The sequence below is a fragment of the Psammomys obesus genome, unplaced genomic scaffold, assembly GCF_907164565.1.
Source record: "Psammomys obesus unplaced genomic scaffold, mPsaObe1.curated_primary_1811, whole genome shotgun sequence".
Classification (NCBI taxonomy): domain Eukaryota; kingdom Metazoa; phylum Chordata; class Mammalia; order Rodentia; family Muridae; genus Psammomys; species Psammomys obesus.
The window spans coordinates 835,595-844,170 of NW_026596240.1; positions in this window are offsets into that span (position 1 = coordinate 835,595).

An 8,576-nucleotide genomic window follows, 5' to 3' on the forward strand; every position below is an offset into this window, starting at 1 on the left:
TCTTAAATACAAAGTGAATTATAATAAAAAATAAAACAACTCTTCTACAAAAATATTTTTTTAAGCTGCATGCATCAAGTCAGGTCAGCAGGTAAAAACGCTTTCTGCCGAGCCTGAAAGTCTCTTAGGTGATTTAGAATTTGTCCAGTTGACAATATTAACTTCCTGGGCTTTGTGAAGGCAAGCACCTGCCTTCTTCAACGGAAAAAGATGTGGTTTGCCCTCTCAAGTGAGCGCACTGGCTGTGGACTTGGAAGCACTAGGTCCACCTCAGAGCTGGAAACTCACAGCTAAAATGGGGGAAAAGAGACACCTGTGCTGTGTCTTATGTCAACTTGACGCAAGTTTTCTCGGAGGAGGGAACCTCAATTAAGAAAAATGCCTCCTGAAGATTGGGCTGTAAGCAGGCCTGTAGGGTATTTTCTTAATCAGTGATTGGTGGCAGAGGGCCCAGGCAACTTCGGGTGGGGCCATCCCTGGGCTGGTGGTCCTCCCTATAAGCAAGCTTAGCAAGCCATTTGGAGCAAGTCAGTTAACAGAGTTCTCCATGGCCTCTGCAACGGCTCCTGCCTCCAGGTTCCTGCCCTGCTTAAGCTCCTGTCCTGACTTCCTTTGATATGGTGATCTGTGATGTACAAGTATGAGTCTAATAAGCCCTTTCCTCCCCAACTTGCTTTTTGGTCATGGTGTTTCACCAGAGAAATAGAAACCCTGACTAAGTCACACCCTATAAGAATCCAAAGGTACTAAGTACAAACCAAATAGCTGAGACTTGATGGGTTCTGCCTCCTCTTCTGCATCCCAGACTGCTGATGACCATATTTAAGCACGCTAGGTAAGATTTTTCTTCGGAGACAGAAAACAGATTGGTGAGAATGAGGAAGCTCAGCCCTGCTTCTCACCCGACAGGGGTGCTACCCACTCTCAGGCAGCTGACTGCCAGTGAGTCGTTTGGCATCTCACATCTATGGACCTATGAACAGAGAGCCAAGACTCAGTAAAGTAATTAAAACAAGCCTCTAGTGGAAGTGACAAAATCCAACAAATAGAAAATAATCGCAGATGGCACAACCTTGCAGTCCCAACACTTGGGGGACCGGATCCTGGCAGGACGATCCCTAGAAATCCAAGATCACATAACAACTTCAAGCTTACATAGCAAGCTCCACATCAGCCAGGGTATAGAGTGAGACCTTGTCTCATAAAACAAACACGCCCAAATGGAAATGAAACCAGGTCCAGGAGAATGCAAAGGTAAATGATGCTTCAGCGGGGAAACTGCTAGAATTAACATTTCAGTGATCACACAAAAAGAACAGGAGAAAGGGCTCACTCCAAGTGTCCTAGCACACGGCAGCCGGGAACAGGATCAGAAGGCTAAGGTCATCTACATAGTAAGCTGGAGACCAGCCTGGGTTACGTGAGATCCACATCACTTTTAAAGGGCAGCAATCAACACGCTGCCAGCCTGCCAACAGAAAAAAATAGCAGATCATTGTTTGCATATTTTTGGAGGGAAAATGATTGTCAATTTAGGGGTCTATACTTAGTAGTAAGAATAATATACTTTAAACATGAGAGGAGCTTCAGCTAACTCTCAAATGGTTGAAAAAGAAAGTATGTGTATACAATCTAGAGAAAAGATGTGTTTCCTGTCTGCTTGCTGGCTCAGGTGATGTGTAAACAAAAGATGTGATAGGGAAGTTAGGTCAGATTAATTAGTACCTAATTTCAAAATGTGAGGAAAGAGAAAACAAATTTGTTTGTTTGTCAACACAGGGACTATGTATCCCTGGGTGTCCTAGAAGTTGCTCTGTACCCAGGCTGGCCTCAAACCTGGAGCTCCATCTGCCTCTAGCCTCCACCTCCCAGTGGCTGGGGTTAAAGGCATGCACCACCACTGCCCAGCTGAGAAAACAGATGTTTCAGGCCTGCAACTTCTCCAGAGTTCACCTCTGTGCTGGTTTCCTGATGAGCCTCTGTGGAACGAGACATGGTCCCTGCTGACAAGGAAGTAGAAAAACCAAAGTACACCTACAGGATCAAGGGAAGAAGGGATCCTTCAAAGCTGGGATGGGGACAAAGAATCAATGGGAGCAGATGGACCCTGGATAACGGCAACAGGTGTGCGATGACTCTGGGGTGCAGCCTGGCACAGTCTGGAAGAAAGAGACTAAGAGCAAAAAGGTTATTTCCATCACAGTGTGGGACCTGTAAATATTTGAATAGTTTTATAGTGTTGAGAGTTTGGGAATGAGTAAGTGGATGGCCACAGAAAAGAGAATAAACCAAAATAACCTCGTTTTTGTTTTGTGAGACAGAGTACCTCTGTGTAGCCTTAGCTGTTCTGGAACTTGCCCTATAGATCACCAGGTTGACCTCAAACTCACAGAGATCACCCTGCCTCTGCCTCCTGAATGCTGGGATTTAAGGTGTGTGCCACCAGGCCAGCCTGTTAGTAAATTATTGATTCCAAGGGAAATGAATAATTACACTAGAGAGGAAATACAAATTTTGTGGTTTAACCATGAATAAGATTTATACAATTATAAAAAATATACAATATCGGGAATGAAGAAAGAGAAATGGTTTAAGAATGGAAGATATGAAAGAGAACATTCTACAACAAAGAATAATACATAATCTATAAAATGGAAAAATCAAGAAAAGCAGTAGAAAATTGTTCTTTTAAAATATAGAGATTACAAATAAAAAAGAAATGCTAAAAATAAGAATGTGGACGACAGCTCAGAGAATAAAGTGTTTGCTGTTCAAGAAAGAGGATTTGAGTTCAATCCCCAGCACCTATGTCAAAAACTCATGTGGCACCAGTAATCCCAGACACAAGAAGATCCCGGGAGCTTGTTACCCAAGGCTAGCCCAGTTGGTGAGCTCCTGTCAGTGAGAGACTGTCTCAACAAGTAAGGTGGTGAGTGATTAAGAATCATCAGCATCAACTTCTGACCTCCTTATCCACACATGAACAAGTACATACACACACACACACACACACACACACACACACGTGCACATGGGAAGGAGGAAGCAAGAAAGGAAATGAGGAAAGAAGGCAGGGAGGCAAGGTGGCTGGCTAGATTGAAGGGAGCAGTAGTCTCTGGGAAATAAGCTCAGGATTAGTTGGGATAAGCAAGGATGTATTTTTCCTAGTAGGATTTGTCTTGGAAAATTCTGCGTTAGATTTGTGAGTTTGGTACAACTTCATTAGCATTGCCTTCACTCTCAGAACTAACTGTCCCAGTGAGAATGAAATGTTGACACTCCCTGCGTGTGTTAGCTGCGTGTTATCTCTATGTAAATAGAGTGAAAGAATCGTTGGACTCTCAGTAGAATGCACTGTGTCACTGAGCTCAGCCTGATTTTTTTTTCTTCCTCTCTTTCTCCCCGCACTCTCCCCAACCCCTTTCTTTTTGAGACAAGATCTCATTCCATAGCCCAGGTGGCCTCTAACTCAAGGTCCTCCTGTCTTAGCTTCCCTAGAGCTGGGGTCAGCACACCTGGCTACCTTTGACATTTTGTCCCCTTAAACTTAGTTCAATTCACATAAATAATGTGTCGGAAATATGAGTGATGTCTGCCTCTGAACATTGTTTCTTATATTATCTCACTTAATCTTTTTTGTTTTTGTTTTATTTTATTTTATTTTATTTTTTTATGACAGGGTCTCTCTGTGTAGCCCTGTCTGTCCTGGAACTCACTCTGTAGACCAGGCTGGCCTCAAACTCAGAGATCTGCCTGCCTCTGCCTCCCAAGTGCTGAGATTAAAGGCACGTGCCACCACTGCCTGGCACTCTCATTTAATCTTTTTAACAATGTAAGGGTGGACATCCTTTTATGGATGGTAAAAATGAGATCAAGGAGGTCTTGCTTCTATCTGACCAGGTGACATAGCTAGTAGGTAGTAATCCTTACTGGATAGGATTCTAACTAAGGTTTCCGTGCTCTGTGACAGTATCAAATCATGAGGCATTTAAGCTGTCCTGCAAATGAGCAGAATTTAAGATGTAAAACAAAGAACCCAGATCAATAGCCTAGCTATTACAAAAAGAGATTATGCAAAACAATGACTCACTCAAACATCATTTTGTCAGCCTGCTCTTTGAAAGAGGTTTGCATCAGTTTGTTGCTATGAATTGTATGTGTACCCCAAGTTCATGTGTTGAGAAATTGAACCCTAACACCACTGTGTTGAAAGGTGAAGTTTTCATCGTTCTTTTTGATTTAGTGATGAGTCTGATTATATACCTCAGGCTGGCCTGGGAGTCATTACGTAGCATCAGGCTGGCTTCAAATTGGAAGAGATTTTCCTGCCTCTGTCTCCGGAGTGCTGGGATTAAAGGCATGTGCCACCATGCCCGGCTAAAGGAAAAATTTTTAATAAGGTTGGCTTCATAGGGAGGCTCTCTCCAAGTTCTGGTTTTCCCAGTATCCAGTTGTGGTCCAGATAAACTTCTCTTCATCATAAATTACTCAGTCTATGAGTAATCCCGAATCACAGGGACTGAGCCACGTGACCACCTAGGTTTAGGGAAAATTAACTCCCCTTTGTGGAGGACGGCCCTCCTCTCCTACCCCTGTAACTTTTGGATTCCAAAGAATAAATTGTTCCTGCTAAATCTCCAAAGAAGGGCATTCTGGTAGCTGTTCTCTAAAGACAGCTTTAAGATTAGAGAACTGATACTAAATTTCCATCAGAAAAAAATAACAAAATAAATCCAAGGCAGAGTTCCACATCTTCAAAATGGGTATTCTACCTGTACAGACAGTTAATTCTTCTGTGTGATTTTTTTTATGGCAAGTCCTTTAAAAGAAAGTTTTAATAACTTAAGGAAAAAAGATAAAGAACAAACGGAAAAAATCTGAATCCCAGTATCACTTAAGCAATAGAAATGACTGACACTTTAGGGACTAACTTTATTTTTTAATGTGTGTGTGGGGGGTGCATGCATGTGGGTGTGGAGGCCAGAGGCCAACTTATGCTGTTCTCCTTTATCTCTCTTTATCTTATTATTTATTAGACAAGTTCTCACTATAATATAGTCCTGGCTCACCTCAAACTTGCTATGCAGAGCAGGTTGGCTTGAAACTTACATAGATCCACCTGCTTCTGCCTCCCAAATTCTAGAATTAAAAGTGTGTGCCACCATGCTCCACTTTTTTTTGAGACAAGATCTTTCTCTGAACTTGGAGCTCACTGATTGGATAGTCTGGCTGGTCATAGTTCTGGGCTACCACCTGTCTCTACCCTTAACACTAGAGTCACAGGCACATATTTTACATGGATTCTGGAGCGCCGCACGCAGGCTCTCACGCCTGTACAGCAAGAACTTTACCCAGTGAATCACCTTCCCAGCCCCTTCTTATACAAATCTAAAGTTACGAGTGTCACATAAACTTCCGAGCTATCTGCCTTCTTCTTCTCTTTCTCCTTCTTCTTCCTTTTCTTCTTCTCTAAACACTATTTTGGACAGGAGACTACCTTTTCCCTTTACTACCTGTGTAATACTAAATCATTTTTATTATTGCGTTTGTTCACTCCTCATTTTCTGTTTTTTGTTTTGTTTGTTTTTAGGTTTTTTTGTTTGTTTGTGGTCTTTTTTTGTTTGTTTGTTTTTTAAATATATATATTTTATTTATTTATTATGTATACAATGTTCTATCTGCATATATACTTGCACGCCAGAAGAAGACACTGGATCTTATAGATGGTTGTGAGCCACCATGTGGTTGCTGGGAATTGAACTCACGACCTCTGGAAGAGCAGCCAGTGCTCTTAACCTCTGAGCCATCTCTCCAGCCCGTTTTTGGTCTTTTGAAACAGGGTTTCTCTGTGTAGCCCTAGCTATCCTGGAACTTGATCTGTAGACTAGGCTGGTTTCAAACTCACAGAGCTTCGCCTGCTTCTGCCGCCCCAGTGCTGGGTTTAAAGGCATGCACAACTGAACCTGGCTTGTTTTGTTTTTTGGTTTTGTTTTGTTTTGTTTTGTTTTTTTAATTGCTGAGACAAAAGCAACTCAAGACAGAAGGGGTTTCTTCTGGCTCACAGTTTGAGGGGGACAGCCTATCATAGTAGGGAAAGCATGGAGGTGGTAGCTCGAGGTGCCTGCTTACCTTATGTCCACAGCCAAGAAACACAGTGATGGATGTTGCTGCTCAACTGGCTTCTTTCTTTCTTTCTTTTTCCTGTTTATTCCATTCAAAACCCCAGCTCGTGGAATGGAGCCACGTTCAGGATGGGTTTTCTTTTCTCACTTCATCCTCTTTGGAATCTCCCTCACAGCTATTTCCAGAGCTGTGTTTCCTAGGTGACTCCAAATTCAGCAATGAAGATTGTCACATGCTAGGTTTTCTATTAACTCTACCCTTAAGATAAAATATTATACCCATCTTTGCATCTGTACCCAATAATTTCCTCAAAATAAATTCTCTGAAGAAAGCATCCTGTAGCAAAGATCACATATTTGCAAGGATCTTCTAACTCACATTATAGATCACCTTCCTGGAAAGCTGCCCACCTCTACCAGTAGAGTACATGTGTCCCTATGCCCTTATCCAGCCATTACATGTCTCTCTCATTGGCATGTCTGTTTGTCCTAAGAATTAAACCATTGAGGGAACAAGTCGGAGGGTTGGAAATTGAGGCGACAGAAACAAGCAAGTGAAGTCAAAATTGTTTTTTAATCTCCTTTTTTTTCTAGCCTCTCCCACATGATTTATTTTTCCGTTTTTAAAACTCTGGCCTGACTGGCTCATCCTCCCAAAGTTCCCTACCTGTTCTTCTTTCCTATTACTGACCCTGTGTCAGTCTGTTATTACTGAAATGCATTCCTTTGAGGCAAGGGATATCATTTATGTGTTTAGACTTGAATAGCAATGCCACCTTCTAATAGTGCTACCATGAAATCAAGGATGCTGAAATTACAGAGCCAAGCCTGTCAGCGTGAACTGTCTGCCCTCTCCTACATGGTCTGCTGCCCTGGACACAAAACCACACTCGAGCTAGTTAAGATGGAAGAGCAGAGCTGTACATTCCTACATCCTTGCTCCTGAGCCTGTCCCCCCTAACCCCTCCACTAGCTGGACACTGAGATGCCTTTGTTAACTGCATTTTAAAGGGATACTATTTTTCACCTACGTTCTCATGGTCCATTCTTTGCCTTCCATGGCTCAGTTGCTTCTAGATTGAGGGTCACACTCTCTCCCTAAAATTTTCATGCCTGGTTTAGGGTTGTTCGTGCTTTTGTATGCTGGCTAACATTTCCTCTAGAATTACTTGCAGTTCCTCTGGAACTGCTTGTTTTCCTATCACGGGATTACTGGAAGCTTTGTTCAATCCATGAATCCAACTGTGCCCTCCCTCAAGGCTGACATAGACGTTTAAATAGAGGGCACGGGCCTGCTGGGGTTAAATAAACACGGAACCAGGTGTTGTGGCTTGTCTGTCAAGCTCATTTTATACAAAGCTCCTCTGGCGGGCTAAGACACACAGACCTTTGCACCCGGACCTATCCGCCTAACAACTTTTGTCCTGAGAACTTAGGGCCTCCATGTCTACTTTTTAACACCCTGAGGACACTGTAACAGCTAACCACAACTGGATCTTATACTAACATTCTTTTTGGCCAAACCACATTCTAAAGCAAAGGTCGAAAAAAACATCTGTTTTCAGAGTTGCACCTCAAGCCCCTCAAGCCAGCTGTACCAAAAAACATCCCCAGTTCACAGGGAATCGATCTAAAATAAAGCTCTAATTTTTTACAAGTCTTGATGACTTGGGGTGGGCGTGGTGGTGGTGCACAGCTTCATCCCAGCACTATGCCAAGGCAGGCAATCTCTGAGTCCTGAGGCCAGCTTGGTCTACAAAGTGGTTCCAGGCCAGCCAGGACTACTTAATGAGACGCCTCCGTCTCACAACAAAACAAAAACCACCAATAAAAAACGAAGATCCTCAGCAGCCTTCATTTTTCACGCGCAGCACAAACATGCACACCCTCACAGGGTCCAATGTCCAGTTCCGGGCCTGAAATCGATGACTAACCATCTGCGGAGGAGAGCGGTGGGAACGCCGGAGCACACCAACTGGGGAGGCGTCGGCCAGCCCAGCCTTGCTGACAGCCCCTCTCCCCTGGCTCCCCGCCGCTTCTAACCCCGCCCCCCGGAGGCCACGCCCCTAGGCCGACGTCAGTTGTTATGTCTTGACTGGGGCCGCGGCTGCAACGGGTCCAGTGCTCCGGGGGCGACGGCGGCGGGCCGTGGAGGCGGCGGGGCCGGCGGGCGCGGTTGGCGCCGCGCGGCGACACAGCTGACGGGCAGCCGCCCGGAGGGCCGCGGCGGGGCCTAGCGCTGTCTGCTCTGTGCTCCTCTCCCCCTCCCTTCTCGACGGTCGCCGCGCGCTCCGGGTCCCTCTCGACGGGAGCCGCCGCGACGCCCCCTCGCGGGCCGCGGGCCTGAGAGGCGCCGCCCGCGGGAACCTGGAGCCGCCGCCGGGCCTGGGCGGCCGCCGGGGCCTCAAGCCTGGGCGCTCGGCGCTGCGGCGGCCGCTCCTCCCGGGCGCGCCG